General features: G+C 36.6%; 1 protein-coding gene across 1 annotated transcript in view; it reads right to left on the reverse strand.

Annotated features, from left to right (window-relative positions):
* Positions 1-21,267, reverse strand: part of si:dkey-192l18.9 (F-box/LRR-repeat protein 7) — a 55,108-nt gene that overhangs the window by 19,094 nt on the left and 14,747 nt on the right. The gene's annotated exons all lie outside the window — the stretch shown is intronic.

The raw sequence follows: 21,267 nt of genomic DNA on the forward strand, positions 1-21,267 counted from the left end.
TTTTCCAATCTGTTTTTGAATGTATAATTAGACTTGTATCTCTTCCAGCTGCCTGACCCTGACGTGAACTGCCAAAGTCTGCATATGGTGGAGGAATCCACAGGCTTGAGATATCAGAGAAACAGGTTAAACATCTGCTCTTCAACTTGGACAAAGCATATGAAAGCAAAGCATGCGCATTTCAAGTGGGAAACCACAGCGAGGCCTTTTGGCTGAAGATATTTCCCAGTGATGGACAAAACAGGACTGATCAAAAAGAAGTGATCAGTCATTAGCTAATCACTGGATGCAAGGCAATGCTTTGACGTGCCATACAGCACTGAAGATAATGAACATCTGTGCTTTTGCGTGTTCTTGAATAGAACATCCACTGAACAGCAATGGGATAGTTCCAAAACACAAAGTCCCTCCAGCAGGAGTTATATCAGTGCACACTGTTTCTGAACTCCCTGAAACGCCTACATTGTAGTTTTGAGTTTTCTTCCAAAAACGAACATGTCACAATATTCTTCATTTAAATAAGTCCTGCCCAAGGCATACGCAGAATAATTGGTCTGGTTGAGTTAGTTAGTAGTGTCTTAAAACTAGCGGTTATGGTAAAAGGCGGGACATTTGCCAAACACACTTGAAGCGCTTGACCAATCATAACACACTGGTCCAGCCGACCAATCAGAGCACTTTGTGCTTTTCAGAAGGAGGGGCTTCATAGACACAGGAACTAAACAGTATTACTGACAGACTGGGAAGACAGGAGCTGCCTCAATGCAACAATAGGGAATATGGGGAAGATAAGGATCATTCAAGCATGAAAACCTGTTCTAGTAGAGCCCAAAACAAAATCAAGACTTTGAAAAAATGCAACACACTCAGAGTTATATTAAAAATATCCTGGCTTGTCCAAGCTTTATAATGGGAGTGATTGGAGGATGAGAAGCCTAAAAAAGTGCATCCATTGCTCATAAAACATACTCCACATGGCTCTGGGGGATTAATAAAGGCCTTCTGAAGCAAATCGATGCATTTGTGCAAGACAAATATCCTTATTTTTAAACTTTATAAAGTAAAATAGCGAGCTTCCAGCGCGACAGCTAAACGCTTTGGATTTACGTCTAAAAAGCGTTAACTTCCACGACATAGCACACAATGACATGACGTACAATGCTATGATCTCCCGCTTCAGAAGGCCTTTGTTAACCCCACGGAGCCACGTGGAGTATGTTTTATGATCAATGGATGCACTTTTTTGGGCTATAAAATGGCTTGAGGGTGCAAATTATGGGATCATTTTCATTTTTGGGTGAACTAACCCTTAGTTCACTTCAGAATTCAAATTTCCTGATAATTTACTCACCAAGATGTTCATGTCTTTCTTTCTTCAGTTGATGAAATTTCAGAAATGAAATTAAGGTTTTTGAGGAAAACATTCCAGGATTTTTCTCCATATAGTGGACTTCACTGGGGTTCAACGGGTGTAAGGTCCAAATTGCAGTTTCAGTGCAGCTTCAAAGAGCTCTACACAATCCCAGACAAGAAATAAGGGTCTTATCTAGTGAAATGATTGTTCATTTTATAAAAAAAAAACCCACAAATGCTCATCTTGCACTAGCTCTGCGCCACGCATGACGTAATCAAGTTGGAAAGGTCACGCGTGACGTAGGCGGAAGTACCACGGTAGGCCAAAAAAACTCCATCTCTTTTTCTCCTCAAACTTCAAAATCATCATAAAGGGCGTTTGACTTAGTCTTTGCACGTTCGCTTTGTAGACACTAGATCGGTACTTTCATCTACGTCACACATGACCTTTCTAACATGATTACGTCATGCGTGGCGCATCGCATAGCAGTTCAAGATGAGCATTTGTGGTTAAAAAGTATATACATTTTTATTTTTTTTAGAAAATGAACAATCGTTTCGCTAGACAAGACCCTTATTACTCAGCTGGAATCGTGTAGAGCTCTTTGAAGCTGCATTGAATCTGCAATTTGGACCTTTCACCCATTGTACCCCACTGAAGTCCACTATACAGTATGGAGAAAAATCCTGGAATGTTTTCCTCAAAAACCTTCATTTCTTTTCAACTGAAGAAAGAAAGACATGAACATCTTGGATGACACGGGGGTGAGTAAACTATCAGAAAATTTGAATTCTGAAGTGAACTAATATTTTAAGAGTACCTCTATGGATCTTTCAGCCATTTTATCATTGTCCAGGCAAAAACTATTGGTCTGACTGTTTAGAAAAGCAATTGCAGACTTCTCATATCATTCATGTCAGTATCACAAACATTGTGGGCAGGATAAGTTGAGGTTTAATACCTAAGATTAAGGTTTATAACAAACCCCTAACCTTAAATATGAGCAATAATAATAGTGATTCTGCCTTTGCAAACACCACTAAATATACTCTGTGAAACTTACTGCACATGCTGTGAGGAAATACAGGGAGGGCGAAATTGAATGATAGAGCAGGGAATAGAATAAGTCAGTGGTAATTATTAAGAAACACAGATGATGAAGGAGAGAGAGTGGGGGAGGTTAAATTTGGCACTACAAAACTAATTTTCCCAAGGTCCAGGCAGCAGTAAAAAATCTGTTAAGTTATTCTTCAGGGAGTCTGGTGATGAGTTAAACCTTTTGAGCCAAGATGACTCAAGTGTGTGAAGAGCAGTCAGTGTTATTCCTGCCAGTAGCTTAATGCAACGGTGCTTGGCTTTATAGTCCACATCAGCAGTACCGTTCAAGTGCCCTTTTGATGAGTTCCTTTCCATCAGATCTTTCCACATGTGCAGTGCTTCCAAATGAAAACTGCTGGGAGAATGTGAGAAACACTCTACTATTCTTTACTCAATTGACATTGGCAATGACACACCACTTATTCAAAAAATGGGAAGTACATTGTCTGGGACATAAATGGAAGGTGTAGCAGTGATTGAAAATCTTTTTTACAGATAATGAACTCATTAAAGGAAAATTACAGGTTCAGAACAAATTGTTTTTATAGTAAGTTAAACTTAAATCAACAGCATTTGTGGCATAATGTCCAAAAGCGCAAATCTTACTGGTTGGCCAGTTTCTTCGCAGTACAATGTAAAAGAGATTAGAACTCTTCTACGTTCTACGTAGCTTTTCATTCAAATTAAAATGTGTATCTCAAAGAATTCTCACACCAATGCAGTTTCTAAGGTGTTCTGAATGTTATTTAGTGTGTTGCTATGAGGTTGTGTTTTGGTCTACACCAATTCCCTAGGATATTCTGGTCTTTATGGCTTGGGTACCTTCTTCAGTGTAAGTCTATGGGATTTTTCTGCCTATTATATGGTACACCTGGCAAAATTGGTAAGAAGATATAGCAACCCTCACCTCAACAGGGCTTAAAGGATAGGTACTGCTGATGTGGAATTATTAAGCTTGGATGCATCAGGATATTTATTAATATAACTCTGATTGTGTTCATCTGAAAGAAGAAAGTCATATACACCTAGGATGGCTTGATGGTGAGGGTTGAGGGTGAGTAAATCTACCCCAAGCTTTACTCACCCTCAAGCCATCCTAGGTATATATGAGTTTCATTTTAAAGTGAACTAATCCTTTAAACTGCTAACCATAAGTATGAGCTAATTATTGGACACTCAGACAAGAACATAGAAAAGCAGTTGCCCACCACCCAGGTCTTCACTGAAGCACAATATAGTAAAACATCTCCCTTCACATCCTCATTGGAGGAGACTCAAGGGGAAATGGGTCTTTACTGAGCATGTGCAACCAGGGCTTGTCCTCCTTCTGGAGAGTTCACCAAGAAAAACAAAAATACCCAAAGGACCCCCTCCAAGGCCTACAAAACCTGCTGCAAGGACATACGATCCGTCCCCTTCTGCTCTCCACAGCTCATAGATCTTAACATGCTGCAGAGATATAAGGGCAAAAGCAACACTACAGGCAGACTATTGTGTTTTACTTCCCTCCCAAGCAGTATTTCACCAGTCAACACCCATTCCCGCAGATCAGCTCTGTTTTACACCTAATCATTGGCTTAACACCTCAGACACCATCCGATTTCCATCATGGCACTGCAGTATCATTTAGCACCTTGAAATACGGCTATCAAAAGTTCCTGTGGAATCTTGCCTGGAATATCAAAGATTGAAACTTAATGATATCTACCCAAACATGTGCACAGCAGACATGCTCAAACTCTCGCAGATCACACAAATCACAGACAAACAGTCATAATGGGTTGCAAGATGTTCTGGGAAGGCCCCCTGCACTATATAGTTATGACAAGAAGCAAATTGTGGTAACTGCTGTAATGTGGTCATGGACATCTGGAGAGCTGACTGACTAACCCCCTGATCTGGAAAGAGAGCCATTCATGAGGTAATGTTATGCTGTCCAGATTCAGTCCATATTCAGCTTTAACCAGAAAGAAAGCCATGCTCCAACATTCCATGAACTATTATCCCCAAGCACATCATAAAAGTTTGTTGTTTAGGAACCTCGCTGTTTAAATTGCGTCCCTCTATGGAGAGGTGTCGGATCATACGTCGTGAAGGGGTTAGGAGCTGCGAGGTTCTACCAAAACTTTGGCTCCATCAAAACCCAGCTCCGGCTCGTGTAATGGTTCAGTCAGAGGGTAAGGACTTGCATATTTTCACAGTTGTGTTTTTAATGATTGAGAAGTTCATACCAACAGGGTGCCTCCTTTGAGGAGAGCCCAAACGCAACTCCATCTAACGTGATGAGACAGGTCTAGGAGAAACATTAAGGCAACCATTCTCGACTGAACCAGGTGCACAAGAGCCAAACCACAATTTTGACTGAATGAAGCCTTTACTTTTCCTTGCCCAGTGCATTTATAATACAAATATGTCAAATTTGACAGTTGGGGGTAAAGCTGTCTGGAGACAGGTAGAGGAATAGTTCACCCAATTTTTGTTTTTTTTGTCCATACAATGAAAGTCAATAGCCGCGTTTCCACTGTCAGGCCAAAAGCGGGCGTGCTAGTGTGTGCCAGGGTCATTCGCGTTTCCACTTCCGGGGCTTGATCAGGCATCGTCGGGGCTTCCAACGGCCAGGGTTTTTGGGCCTGCCGAATTCCTTGGTCCAAAGCGGGCTTGAGGGAGTGATTACGAACAAAGGCGGAGTTTATCTGAGTCTGGAAACGGCAGCACCGCAGAAGATAACATCAACAACAACATTAAAGACTTTTAAAAATATTTTAGCTCAAAACTCACTTTCAGACAGCAGCGATCGTTTGAAATAACTTCTGTTTGTGATCCGATGTGGATTCTGATCACCGTAGAAGACAGAAATATTTATATGCGATTCAAAAGACTATGTGCACTAACCATTACCATAGTAACATGGTAAATACGACCGCTTGAAGAAATCAGACAAATCATATACAGTAGGTATTTATTTTATCTGTCAGTACGTCTCGTCTCTTACCAGACTGTCTGATATTCATATTTAGCTCCACATGTGTCATAAAATAAAGCAACTCTGTTTTTTCGGGAGCTTCCTCAGTTTCTCTGACAGGAAAATATAACTGCATTGGGAATGTCACTGGAGAGAGTGCTAAAGTTCCTCAGGTCATATTTTTGGTGGAAAATATGTAGAAAGGATAATTCTTTCTAAATGTGATGCAAACAAACAGAAACAGACGTGACTGAGTACGTGCCCTCTTTCTTTTGTGAAATAACTGTAAATACTACTTTATATCAGTGACTACCCTAGTGAAAAATAAATATACTAAAATGTATTTTAAATAGATTTATTTTATGCTAAGTATACTACAAATGCATTTACATATTTATGTACTTAATATAAATACCCTGCAATTGTACTTTTAGTATGCTGAATTGGTATACTTAAAGTCTGCTAAATTGGAACAAGTATTTTTGTGTTGAGGTCCAACTAAAGATATACTTTTTCATTGTGTTAAAGTGGAACTATTGCAAGTATACTTTAGGTACACTTTAAATATCTTGCATTCAAATTATACAGTGATCATACTATACTTACTAATAGTGATATTAAATATTTTAGGCTTAATATTAAGAAATACACAGCAAAATCCCCAGAGTTAAATCAACTCTGCTCAGAGAACACATGGTCCCTCTCTACATAGAATTAAAATAACACTGAAGCAGAGTTAAAGTTAACGAGATAATATGCTGTTTGTGGAGTTGTTTAATCAGAACTTGAGAGATTTGATGTATTTTATCTTCAGTTGATTTCATCTAAGGCTGTGGCTGGAAGTCCTTTGTAGTTGTTGTGTTTCTCTTCAGTGGTTATGCTTGTTAACAGCAGGTGTTCATCACTAATGCTCAATTATAACTTAATCACTTAATTATCTCATTAACTTTAACTCTGCTTCAGTGTTACTTTAACACTATATAGAGAGGAACCATATGTAATATGAGCAGAGTTGATATTGTGCAATATAAAGAAGAACTCCAAATAAAGTTTAATTGGAATATTTATGTCAGTATGTCAGTAAATATATTAATGGGTTTGTAGTTAGTATGAATGTAGGCCTATTTTAAATACATTTTGGTAGGTTTTTTTTCTCTAGGGCAGACTTTGCATCCATTGCCTCTGACGTTTTCTCACCGGTCATGCACCTAACTCGGAAACTCTTACGAAAATTCAAAGTTACCAAAACTTGAGAAAATGAGTTTTATCTCATAAATACACTCTTTCTGACATGACTTGAAAACACCGTAACTGCTGAAGCTAAACCTTGACCCCATTGGCCTGCCCCAATCGTCCCTACCATTGGTTGAACCAGAAGTTGACACATATAGACCGCATTGATTGATCATGTTTCAAACACGCCATAAAGCCAATGCCAACACACTCACCAACAATCAGTTTTGCTGTACTTTTGCTAAAAAACAGAACTCTGTGGAATGCACAGTATTGGAAATCTGTATTGCAGATTTTGGCACATTTGTCTGAAGGAAACATTTAGAGTCTAGAATCTCATTGTAGCTAAAGACACAAGTCTCACCATGTATCTCAAATCTGAGAAGAAATTATTTTTAGATGATGCTATGTCATTTTTTAGATGAGACATTCTTTTTGTGCAAACCAAAGAAAACGTGAGGTATGAAGTGAAACATCTAGTTTGTTCTGCAAACAGGTGCTGTAAAGGCAGAATTTTCAAACTTTTGCCTACAGCTCAAATGTAACAAGCAATTTGCAAATAAAATGATTTAATTTGTTAAATATTTAAGTACTACTTCAGTAATTTATTTTTGTTGAATCCTATGTTGACCTGTTATGATTAATGTACAATTCAATTAACTGTATTTGAGTTCTACTTGTTGAGTGTAAAAAAAGTATTGGTCTAGATAAAAGTTGACAGGAAATGTGTTTTGAGTTGCAAAAAAATAATCATGAAGTAAGTTTTATAATTATGACCTTTACCTTTGCCCACACTTTGAATATTAGGTAGGCTATTGTTTCATTCAATTCAAATTTATTTCTATAGCACTTTTCACAATTTTGTATGGTTATAAAGCAAATATACATATAAAAAGTAGTTACAAAAGTAAATATTTGTAATTATGACAAATAAAGAAAACAACATCAGTCAGTTTGAAATGGTGAAAGAAATTCACCTACCTGATCAGAAGTTTTATTACTTTAGTGTAATACCCTTTTTCCATTAATGCTACTTTAATATAATACGGAACTGTCTGTGTTTTAGTGCGCACACAAGAATAAAACTAATGTTATGCCGGTTTAAGCAATTGCTTCATGTTGCATTAATGACAGATCATGTCAAGTAAAAGGGAAGCAAAACATTCTTGATATTTAATGTTGCATTTGCTGGTTTTATTTCTTCAACAGCTTTCGTGTTATATACAGGCTGTTTCACGTTTATTTTCACGCACCACTTACTGTGCCTTTATTGAGACTTTTCTCAGCAATTCGCAGTCTTTTAATCCATATAATTTGTGCTGTCATTAATCTGATAATCTGAAAATCTGTTTACTTATAGCTGTACTTGTAACAGTATAGAGAGAACACAAAGTACACCCAGTTTTGCGTTGTGGCGCAACAGGTAAAGTGAGTGCTCTTGTGCGACAGCGACCCAAGTTTGAATCCAGCCTGTACTGGTTCCTACATTCAATATACAAATATATATATCTGTTCCCATTATCTCACTGATCTTCACTGGTTAAGTAAGTTACTGGTATACTAGGGGCGTCTGTAAAAGGCAAATTCTTAAGCTGTGACTTTATTTATAAAGATTACTTTATTGTAGTCTATTCGATGCTAACTATAATGATGCCATTAGCACACTTCAAGTTAACTTGGAATGCCATTGCAATGTGTTTTAAAATCACTAAAAGTTTGTTATCAGTATACTATTAATATGTTCAGAACTCTTACAGTGTAATTGAATTGCAATTCTAATGTCACCAAAATACATCTGAAGCTTATGCTGAGTGAATTCTGCATTTCAAAACTTAAATACAAGAGTATATTTAAAGTGTACTAAATTATACTTGGAATAGTTCCACTTTAGCAAAACAAGTATATTTAATACAACTTTAGTTGAACTTCAGCACTGCTTTTGGACAACTAAAATGCATTTAGTACAAAATTAGTTGTTCCAATTTAGCAGACTTTAAGTATACCAATTTATAGCGTGCCACAAATACATTTAGTTATACTAAAGTACATAGAAATAAATTGTGCTTAAGTATACTATTTTTTCACTAGGGTAATGTGCAATCTTGACACAAATTAATTCATTATGATCAATGTATCACTTATTTTTGTAAAACTGTGGTAAAACATTGATTCTTGGATTGTAAATCTTTAAGTAAACAACAAAAATCCCAACAAACGGCCGCATTTATCATGTTCATTTTGTGATATCGCTAGTTTCCAGTGATTTCTTTCTGGTTAGTTTTCTGATAACACTTCCATTTGTTGGTGAAATGATGGGTATGTGTGACATTGTTCCAGAGAGGTGTGTTACAGGCGGGATTTAGTGAAGAGCTGCGTAGCTTAATTAACTATATTTTATGTTATAAATAAAAAAACTCAACATTTTGAATTTTTACCTCAGTATGTTTCTTTTACAGTATGTGTGCTATTACACTCATTTGTTTTGATTTCTCCATGAAATCAAGCCTCAACAGTGTTAACTTGTTACTAGAAAAACACTATCTATTATCAATGGTTCACAGCAAAATCCCCAGAGTTAAATAAACTCTGCTCAGATTACATATGGTCCCTCTCTATATAGTGTTAAAGTAACACTGAAGCAGAGTTAAAGTTAATGAGATAATTAAGTGATTAAGTTATGATTGAGCATTAGTGATGAACACCTGCTGTTAACAAGCATAATCACTGAAGAAAAACACAATAACTACAAAGGACTTCCAGCCACAGCCTTAGATGAAATCAACTGAAGATGAAAGACATTAAATCTCTGAAGATCTGATTAAACAACTCCACAAACAGCATATTATTTCATTAACTTTAACTATGCTTCAGTGATATTTTAACTCTATGTAGAGAGGGACCATATGTTCTCTGAGCAGAGTTGATTTAAGTTGATTTTGCTGTGTTGTTTGCACTGAATGTCATTAAATCAGAATTATGTTGAGTCTTGCACATTTTATGACACTTGTGTGAGTGGCACTAAAAGCGTAGTTTTATCCAAAACAGATGAACATGAATGGCAACATTTTATTACATTTGTTGTTACGTATGGCAGTTCTGAACTATGGTGACTGGGAAGGGACATGTTCGGTTCACTTAATTTTGTCGCATGTTATATTATCAATATGGTTATATTAATGTATCTAAATTTGTTATATAGTTACAGAGTTACAGTTATATACACAATGTTATATTATACAATATATCACTGTTTATTCAATTCTAATATATGAATGTATTTTATTGTCATCTCAGACATGGATCTGCTTTTTATCCTTTATAACAGGACATTTTCTATGCTATAATTTCTATAATAAAATACATATCATATATGTGATATCTTATTTAATAATTAGCATCAAACAATATTAAGAATAAAAAATGATTGCATAACCACCCAATAGGTGGTGATGTGCACCAAGTAGGTTATGTAAATCGCCATTAAACAAAAGAAGAAGAATGAAGTAGAATGGCGTGCTTTTTCTTAGCATCTGTTTCTATGGTGAATCATCAATTCGTCGCTCTGTTGAGAATGTCTTGTGTGTTAACCGGGAACATACTCTGGGTTGGCTGAACTTAATCCCGGACGCATTTCTGGAACCAGCATACCACGAGTAAGCAAGGTTTGGGTTAATCAACCGAGAGTTCAGGGTATATGTGACAGTAAGTTAACCCTGCTTTCTGGAATACACCCCTGGTCACCATACTGAACAAAAACAAACGTGACATAAAAACACATGCTGAAGCAACCATGCTTTTTTTAGCTGCTTCTACAAGTCTTTGAGTTCTTTTATTGTAACTCGTGTTCCACGGAACTCCTAAACAAGCACTTCACAACACAAGGGCAGTGCTGTATCAATGAGCTACCAAGCAAGTTTACTACATCAAAAAAGCCAAACATATAATAAACTGCCTGTGTAATCATAATTTTGTGTAAAAAAGGAATAAAAGTTTTTGCTGTTTTATACTTCATCTAGGGTTCATTTCAGCTGGAAACTTGTGTATTGGTATGTTTTTTGAGATCTGTAAAATTGTAGGTAGGTTTTTTTTTTATGTTATTCCAATGAGTCTTTGTTGTCATGTTCTGGGTGGTGTTTAAAAATGGGGCTGCTCAACCCAATAATATGTTATTGTGCAATACTATGTCAGGTTTACCCTCTGCACACATGTCAGCATTGCCCTGGGAAATGAAAACATCTTGGTCATGAGTCTGGGTGGAGTAATTGAATCGGCAACACCTGCAGCCCATAAGAAACAAATTAAGGAGACTACAAAAGTGGTGCTTAAGCTGCAGCATGGTGAGCTAATATTTCTTTATAGTATAGTAGATGTTTTGCCAGTGACAGATTTTGATAGACTCTTAAAACAATGAAACTGAATATTTCTTTCCATCTACTGCCTTCCATGTCACTGCTAGGGATAGTCACTAGTGAATGGTTTAAGAACATGCTGTTTTTGTAGTAACATCAGCCACTCAGCATTGCTATGACATCATTTTCCTGCAGCTCCAGAGTAATTAGTCATATTGCATTTATGGCTCATTCATCCATGTACATAATCTAATACATCCAGCTCAACATTTTCTGAAAAAAGAAGCCATAATTGAGTGGTCTTTCACTGTCTTACGTAAACATGACTGAAACCTCAATATCTGTTTTCCATCAACTTCAGTGAACATGTTTGCAGAATTTGAATTATGACGTCGAGTTTGTCAGGGTAAATTCAGCAGAAAGAGAATTTAAGAATGCACAGAAATTATTCTACAAAAAAAAAAAAAATCGTATACTACAAACATAAGGGTATAATTAAATATATGGCTAATTGTTGTTCTTTTCATCTGAACAAATGAGATTTAAACAAGAAACATTAGACGTTAGAAGTTAGGCTAGTAAGGCTGCATGCTAAGCACTCCATTCAAGCCTGATTTTACATTTGACAGTATTGGCAGGGTGTCTTCAATCTGTGCATGGCATTTTGGAACATCACACCAGTAGGTGGGGACAAGTGTCTTTACGAATGAGTTATTGAATCATTGACTCAACCAATTTGTTCAAAACCACTGGTTCATTCAGGAATTAATTGAGTGACTGTCTCTGTGAGCAAGTCACTGAATAATTTGCTTGATTAGTTTGAAACAAAAAAATTCAGATATTCATTCAGAACAGCTGATTCTTACAGAGCTCCTACATAAAGTAAACCATGACCAAGTTCCCTCGATTTCCTATATCAAGCACAGGATTTACTATTTCGTTCCCTCGATTCACTAAGTCGTGCACACAATTTACTATTTAGTTCCCTCGATTCGCTACTTTGCGCTGATGATTTACTATTCTGTTCCCTCGATTCGCTAATTCGTGAGGGCGATTTACTATTTCATTCCCTCGATTCGCTAATTTGTGAGGCCGATTTACTAATTTGTTCCCTCGAATCGTTAAATCATGTGGACGATTTACTATTTTGTTCCCTCAATTCGCTAATTCGTGAGGGCGATTTACTAATTCGTTCCCTCGAATTGTTAAATCATGAGGACGATTTACTATTTTTGTTCCCTCGATTCACTAATCCATGCGGACGATTTACTATTTCGTTCCCTCGACTCGCTAATCCGTGCGGACGATTTACTATTTCGTCCCTCAATTCACTAATCTGTGTGGACGCTTTACTATTTCGTTCCCTCGATTCGTTAATTTGTGAAGACAATTTATTATTTCGTTCCCTCAGTTCACTAATTCATTTAACTGTTTTGAAGACACTGAAATCATTCATTAGTATTTGAAAGATAAGCAGTAAACCATCGAGGGTAGTTTCTGTAAATTTTTGCTTCATAGAACACAGTTTCCCAATGAAATAATATGGAAATGTCACAAAGAAACGGATCAAACTGCATCTGCAGAAACCGCACACTCCAGCATGCCATGTTTAAATTATGACATTTGACTTTGGTATTGTACAGTTTAATCCATAACAAAATAAATCTGCTGTATACTCCCCCACATCTCTGTTTATGCAATAGGCTATTTACTGAAGCTGAAAGTCTTTGGCAACACAATCGGTCTGAATCGGGAGAAGTTGATTAATAGGTTTTACTAGGGCTGAACTGTCCAATCTGCTGTTATTTAGTGCTCACCATAAGTAATCAGTACTGTCACTTGGCCTTACTTAAAACCCCATTACTCCTTAGTGCAGGTCTCTGAGGCCCAGTATAACAAACTTCCACTCGTACTCACACAAGAGACGATCCACACTGACACCCCACACATTGTGCAAATCTGAATGATGAAAACAAATATGAAGAGGGAATGTTAGTAATCAAGAAGTTTACAAACAACTGTTAATGACAGGAGCACTTGTCCACCCATGAGGAGAGGGAAAGCTTGAATACAGCAAAGGCTGACTGCATTGCCGTGCTTAGACTGTTAAACTTCACCTCCACTGACCTCACAGCGTGGGCAGTGAGATAGAAACACGAGTTCACATAACACTCTTGCAGAAGCAAGACAGTAGGAGGGTGAGGATAACTCCTGCTGGGAATTCTCCCATGCATTTGTTAAAATAAACTCCAATATATGATTTACAAAATAGATTTACACTTTACTCCCTCTGTGTAATGGTGGTTCTAATGCATTAAAGAGGTCCTTGATTATGGTTTCATTTTTTTTTTTATTATTTTAGTTAGTGTGTAATGTTGCTGTTTGAGCATAAACATCTGCAAAGTTACGGCGCTCAAAGTTCAATGCAAAGGGAGATGTTTTATTTTACCGAAATCGATTTTTAAGGACTACAGCAAATGGTTAGCTTCTTCCCAAGTTGGTGACATCACAAACCCCAAAATTTACATAAACCCCACCCCCAGGAACACGCAACAAAGGGGGTGTGGCCATGTTGGGCTGCTTTAGAGAAGAGGAAGAGTTGTTGTAGTACAGTGATGTTACCATGCCGTCATTTTACACCGGACTGCTTCACAAACAAGGGTCAATTCAACACTGGATTTGCACAAAAGATTAACATGACGGCACATGCTAGTTGATGAGTTGAATCAACTCCACAGCAACTACATAAATTTATCCACTAACTGTTCAGAAACATCCAGTTTCATTCTAAAAGTTGTAACTTAGTCTCTCCATCAGTGTCCGACTCCGGTTTGAACAATGTAAGGCTGAACACCGTTACACAATTCTCATTTTGGCTGCATGAGATTCTCCAGTTTTGTTGTTGTTGAGCAACTGAAGCTCAAGCTGTTAAAGCTCCACCCTCTTTTGGAAAGCAGCAGCTCATTTGTATTTAAAGGGACAAACAAAAACGTCATGTTTTTGCTCACATCCAAATTTGACAAGATATAATAATAAATGATCTGTGAGGTATTTTGAGCTGAAACTTCACAGACACATTCTGGGGACACCAGAAACCAATATTACATCTTGTGAAAAGGGGCATAATAGGTCCCCTTTTAAGATGACCTTGGAACTTGGAAATGGAAACAATTGGACCATTATAAAAGTACTCTGGACCAATCAATATACAGTATTGGCCAAAAGTTTTATTTGTTTTTAATGACCCTACAAGTTTGACTAAACCTTTAAAAATTGAGGAAAATATTTAATATTTTTTACATAAGAACTGACCAAGTAGTACCACAAACAGGGTTAATAATCCTCCTGTGCTAACAGCTCTGGTCTCATAATTTGTTATTCGCCCTTGAACAATTTGTAGTGAAACCACACCTCAAACACAAGGGTAGCCAAAGAAAACTATCCAGGGACAACCATTTCTAGGCCAGGCCTGAACTTATAGTGTATATTTTGAACCACATCCCAAATAAGGGAGACTGTGAGCATTTTAACTGCTTTAGCTAAGCACCTCATGATATTCTCTCTTATATTGTATGGCCATTTGTAAGGATGAAGTAGAGCTAAATTTAGCTATTCATAAGCTGAGAAATCTGTGTTGTATTTGTCTCGAAAAAGAGAGACAGACGATTCTTTTTAAGATGGCAAAGCAGTGGCTTTCATGCTCCACTTGAAAATTGTCCCACTTTTAGATGTTTTCCATATAATGGGAAGATATTTGAGATGTTCCACTGAGCATTATCTTTTAGGCTTAAAGAGGTTTTATTAGCGTCATGGTGTTCTTTGAAATAAACTCTCAAATATCCCCTGAAGTTTAGATGAACGAGGGTGGTCTATCTACTGTTCCTTTTTCCAGCTGAACAACCAGATGCCTCAGAGATTGTGGAAAACAGACGAAGGCTGCAGGTGTTCGAAATGTGTGTTCGCTAGAAAACCTCTACAGCGCTGGATCTGAGAAGCGCTGTGTCTTTCAAAATCAACCAATATCATAGAGAGGAGCATCATCTCTCATTAGGAGCATTTTTACATTCGACAAGAAGTAAAAAAAAAATTGATGTATCACAAATCCAGAATTACATGAATGACGGTAAGATGGTTGGCAGAAGGCATTTAGAGCAATTTAATGGTTGTCTTTGGGCATTTTATGGTTTGGTTCAAGACTTTCCCATACTCTGGCTATAAACTTCTGACTTTTATAGGGCTAGTTGCTCCATGTTATTTACTTTACCAATCGGCCTACATTTTATTTTCTTGTATTCCCATTTTGTTGCTATTGAGATTTTTATGTGTGTGAGTGTTAATTTTGGACCCTGTAGGATCATGTTTAAACATAAAGCAATCATATGATTTATGTTTATTATGTTTAAAGTAAAACCCATAAAAGTAAGTCCTGTCTCAATTAATGAAGACATATGTTTTGCTAAAATTACCACACCCAAAAATATGGTGAACTGCCTCCACAATTTACGCATACTGTATATGATTTCTTACAGAATTGGACATTCACAATGCCAAGCCTTTGTCAGTCCTCCAGGCATTGTGTGTGTTTGTGGCATATCCATACTTGGAGAAAGTACACATCACTGTGGTCAAACAGTCTCCTGACTGACAATATGAATTATCCTGACATTTCAGACACACTCGCATGTGTTTATCCTGTGGGAAGCGCCGTCCCACACAAGTGGATTTCATCCTTCCCTGAAGGCATAAATATAGAGGGAATCAAGGTCTTTACATTATGTGTGTGTGTGTGTGTGTGTGTGTGTGTGTGTGTGTGTGTGTGTGTGTGTGTGTGTGTGTGTGTGTGTGTGTGAGAGAGAGAGGGGGCTCTATTTTAACAATCTGTCAAACTTCCAAAGTCACGCCCCCCAGTGGTGAATCATTGAAATTTAAAAAAAACTTATGACGTAACGAAGCCTCATTTACTGAAATCACATGACTTTGGCAGTTTGATACACACTCCGAACCACTGATTCGAAACAAAAGATTTGTAAAACTTTGAAATCGCCCATCACTAGATATTGTTGAATAAAGTCGTTATTTTGTTTTTTTGGCGCACAAAAAGTATTCTCATTGCTTCATAACATTAAGGTTGAACCACTGTAGTCACATGAACTGTTTTAAATATGTCTTTAGTAGCTTTCGGGGCATTTTAAAGTGTTAATTATCTTGCTGGTAATGTAGGCCTCACTGAGCCATCAGATTTGATCAAAAATATCTTAATTTGTGTTCCGAAGGTCTTGCGGGTGTGGAACGACTTGAGGGTGAGTAATTAATGACTGTATTTTTGTTTTTTTTGGGTGAACTAACCCTTTAAAGTCACCATGAAATCAAAATGGATTTGAACAAAATCTTGTTTTTTTTTTTAATGGAAAATTTCAGTATTTATTATAAACGATTTATCTGTGCACATCATTATTGTTTTACATTCATGTGACTCGTAATCTTGAATCAGAATAACTTCCCCTCCCTCTTTTGCCGCAACATCTCTTCTCTGATGACGAGGGCGGGGCAACCTGTCACTCACATGAGATCCACCAATAGCAAACCACAACCATCCAATCAATTCCTAATGGACAAAATCAAGCCCCACCCTACATTTGTTCTTGTTCCAGAAGCCAGATATATGACACAATAGAGAAGAAAAGACTTTTGCAACTTCCGTTTCATGCCGACTTTAACATATAGGTCTAGCTCAACACGCATCTTTTACAATCCAATCAATTCCTGAAGAATAAAAGTCCCAACTTTTCCCCTTTGAATATTCCGTTTCACGTGTAAAAACTTTACATTATGGAATTAAAATGGGTTGCGAACGCTGCTTCATATTGACTTTAAACAGCGGCTATTGTTTCTTAGCAACTAGCTCAACTCCCTTACTGGATCCCTGTCATTTATAAAGGCCAGTACAGTGTGTTTAACATTTAAACTTTTATGTGATCACATTATGTCTTTGTTAAATTTAGGGGGGAAGAGTTTCCAAGTTCTTCACACAGCTTAAACATCTAATCATAGCTTTAATATTGACTTTAACCTCATTTTCATTTACCTAATGTTTTGAGCTACCCTTACTGAACCACACATATTGGCTGCTTTACACGCACACTATGTTGCCCTCATTAATGCTGGGCGTTGCTTAGTGAAATGTCTGTTGATATTCATTGTTCCCCCTGTCTGAGCCAAGAAAACTATGAAATACTACAACTACGACCATAATCGCAGGTCACACTCAATTAGCACCTGGCTCGCTCTTTTTCACACACACACACACACACACACACACACACACACACACACACACACACACACACACCAGATGCCCCATTTTGGGGACAATATGGAGTTGGACCCGACTTCTCTGGCATAAAGCCCGAGTAGGGTGGGTACCACAGTGTAACAAGAACCGTGCCAACCTGGAAAACAGTTTCCCAGGGAGCTGTGGTGGTGCCCAACCACATACTGACTTTAAACTGAAACAGTCAGATTTAAACATGCAAATCAATGCAGTATAAAGATAAGTTAAATAGAATGGATTCATGGAAATGTATGTAATTTCTAAAGTTTAGATATCTTCATGACGTATTGCAAAAACCTGTAAGAAGCCTCCAGTACTCAAGAGGGCGATAGAGATACTTTGAAATGTTTGTGCCATTAACAAACACTGTGCCACATGTTATTAAGATAGCTATTTTTAGTTTATCTGAGTACTGCTAACTACCTATAAACATGCAAAGCATTTAACAGTTTAACTGTTGACATGTCAACAGTTTAACTAACTATAAACACGTCAACAGTTTAACTAACTATAAACATGTCAACAGTTTAACTTTAACTATAAACTTGTTGACAGTTGAACTAAATTTAACTATAAACATGTTTAGCCATAAACATGCTAACAGTTTAACAAACTTTAGCTGTAAACATAAAGACAATTTAACTAACTTTAACTAGCTATAAACAAAGACAGTTAAACTAACTAATGTACAGTATAAACATGTTTACAATTTAACTAACTTTAACAAATCAACATTTGGATAACTTTAACCAGCTGTAAACATGTCAACAGTTTAACTTTATAAACATGTTAACAGTTAAACTAACATTAGCTATAACATGTCAACAGTTTAAATATTTTTTTCTTATAAACATGCTAACAGTTTAACTGACTTTAAATAGCTGTAAACATGAAGACAGTTTAACTAACCTGAACTAGCTATAACCTTTTGAAAGTTTAACTAACTTTAGCTATAACAAATCAACATTTGAATAACTTTCACTATAAACATGTCAACAGATAACTATAACTAGTTATAAAAATGTTGACAGTTTAACTAACTTAACTAGTTATAAAATGTCAACAGTTTAAGTTAACTAGCTATAAGCATGTCAACAGTTTAAATTTAACTATACACTTTTTGACAGTTGAATTAAATTTAACTATAAACATGATAACATTATCTAACTTTAGTTAACATGTCAGCAGTTAAACTAAGTTTAGCTATAAACATGCTAACAGTTTAACTTTAACTAGCTGTAAACATGAAGACAGTTTAACAAACTTTAACCATTTATAGATATGAAGACAGTTTAAATAACTAACTATAAACTTGTTTACAATTTAACTAACTTTAGGTATAACAAATCAACATTTGGATAACTTTAGCTGTAAACATCAAAAGTTTAACTAACATTAGTTAGCTATAAACATGTCAACATTTTAACTTTAACTTCACACTTGTTGACAGTTGGACTAACTTTAACTATGTTAACAGCTAACTTTAGCTATCACATGTCAACAGTTAAACTAAGTTTAGCTATAAACATGCTAACATTTTAACTAACTAACTAGCTGTAAACATGAAGACAGTTTAACTAACAAGAAACTTCCTGTTGATGGTTGAACTTTAACTATAAACATCTCAACAGTTAACTATAACTAGCTATAAAAATGTCGACAGTTTAACTTAGAACTTAACTTTTTGCTATAAACATGTAGTTTAATTAACTTTATCTAGCTATAAGCATGTAGACAGTGTAAGTACCTTTAACATGTCAACAGTTTAATTAAGTTTAACTAGCTATAAAAATGTTGACAGTTTAACTTTTAGTAACAGCATTATTTGCAAACTGTTGCTATATGGCAGTAGTTGGCATGCAAGTGAAAACAGACCATAGATGAAGACGGCTTATGCTAATGACCACTAATGCACCTCTTATGTATTTGCATTGCATTATCAATTAGATTCTGCTCTGACACATTTTGTAATGCAATGACTTGAAATAAGAAGCAAGAAGCATCTGTGTCACATACTTGGTCTAAAGCAGCACTTCTCAAAGTCCGGACTCCGGTCCGGATCCGGACCCAGAGGGAATTCAATCCGGACCCGCCTCCATTTCGTATTTCAACAGCAGTAATTGTGTGTAAGGGATTAAAAATCTGGATTTCCTACTTTGATAAACGCATGTCAAAATCATTTGTTTAGTGTTTTATGTCTTTTTGGAGATGGTCCGAAATTAAAGCGAAGGCGAGATATTTAAAGTTTTCCTTCGTGATTCAGTTGCCATGACATCCAGTGAGCATATACTTTTGATGTAATTGGGCGCGAGTCGCGCGACGCGACACTTCACGCGCAGTAAGCGTTTGAATGGGTGTGGAGCAGTGGTTCTCAACCTGCGGCCCGTCACAAATGTAAATGCGGCCCGCGATATGCCGACCACAATAATAATAATAGCCTAATAATAAAAAAAAATTAGCATACAATTTATTTTTGTTTTAAAATTTAAATTAAAGTGAATTAAAAAAATATAAATGAGCTATAATGCTTTATTTGTCATATAAAATAATTGATTTATTCATTTATTATTTTCAGACATCAGGCAATGTAGGCTAATGACGCAATCACTCAGTTAACGAAATAAACACAAGTGTGCGCTTAGGAAGAATTCAAACAGTAGCCATTAATTTTGTAAATTTAAGCCTCAAAATGGTCAAATTTGTTATTAAAGGAGAAAAACTAAATGTGTGGAAGATAAAATGAAGGAACACATGCAAACAAGAAGAGTCGCAGCATCAAGCAGCAAAGGTAAGAAGAATGGAAGAATCAGTTTGCTGTTAATGAGCGAGATGGGCAGCCTTCCTGTTTGCTCTGTAGCAAAGTACTTGACAAGCAAAACCTACAATTTCAAAAGACTGAACTGTGAATTCGATGTGTTTGTTTGATGTATTTTAAATCAGTAAAATAACCGCATCAGCGCACCCGCGGCTGGATGAGCCCAACTCTCCGATGCTGCGCGAGGGATTGCGACATGACAGAATGCTTGATATCGTCAGAGATTGTAATTAGCCTACAGTGCGCTCAGTGTTGTTTGTAAAAAGAGCTGAGTAACATTTGCTTATTAAGGCATTTATGTGATTGTTTGGTGACTATTGCGATGATGTTGAAGAAGAGAGTCATAAAGTCATACAGAATTAAATAGCAACTTAAAGTGATTGTATATACAGTTTGTGTGTTCATTGAGCATTACTGATTATTATTGTTAAGCTAATGTCAGTAAGTTAGTTTTTATTTGTTATTTATTGTGTGCAACATCTTGGTATAATAATAGTATTATCTGCTAATACCATAACATTAAATCTGATTGGTTTGCATTGGTGACGTCATATGTAAATTATATGCGGACCGTGAGACTTGCACTTGGACCATTGTGCGGCCCACTGGGAAAAAAGTTTGAGAACCACTGGTCTAAAGCATTGCATAATCGTTTCGTCAGTATACGCATGCGATTGGCGACGAGGTGATGGTTTAGCTCAGTTCTCAGCACCCAGCAGATGGAGATCCCATGCCAAATTCACAATAAAAATATTTACAAGCTTTTTGCAGACAAGATTTACAGTAATGAAACCAAAAAGTCTATGGAACCAATAAATGAACAAGTTTGTTTAAACATGTACTGATAAATATAATAACTTGGGTAAAATGGGTTAGCCGTAATGGAAAGGAATGCAAAAGAACGTTGTAAGTGTTAGTCCTATCATGTTACAAAACATCTCTAATATAGAGTAATCTAATATGTGGAATATGTCTACTGGGGAGGTCCTGGACCAGCACAGATCGTAGTATATGAGAATCTATGATGCATAAGGCCAAGGGAAACTCACACAGGGATTACCAGATTTACTGTCTTTTTTTATTAGCTGTTTTTACAGTACAGTGCGGAGATGCGATGGGTAATGT

The sequence above is a fragment of the Megalobrama amblycephala genome, linkage group LG22 (assembly GCF_018812025.1).
Source record: "Megalobrama amblycephala isolate DHTTF-2021 linkage group LG22, ASM1881202v1, whole genome shotgun sequence".
NCBI classification, from domain to species: domain Eukaryota; kingdom Metazoa; phylum Chordata; class Actinopteri; order Cypriniformes; family Xenocyprididae; genus Megalobrama; species Megalobrama amblycephala.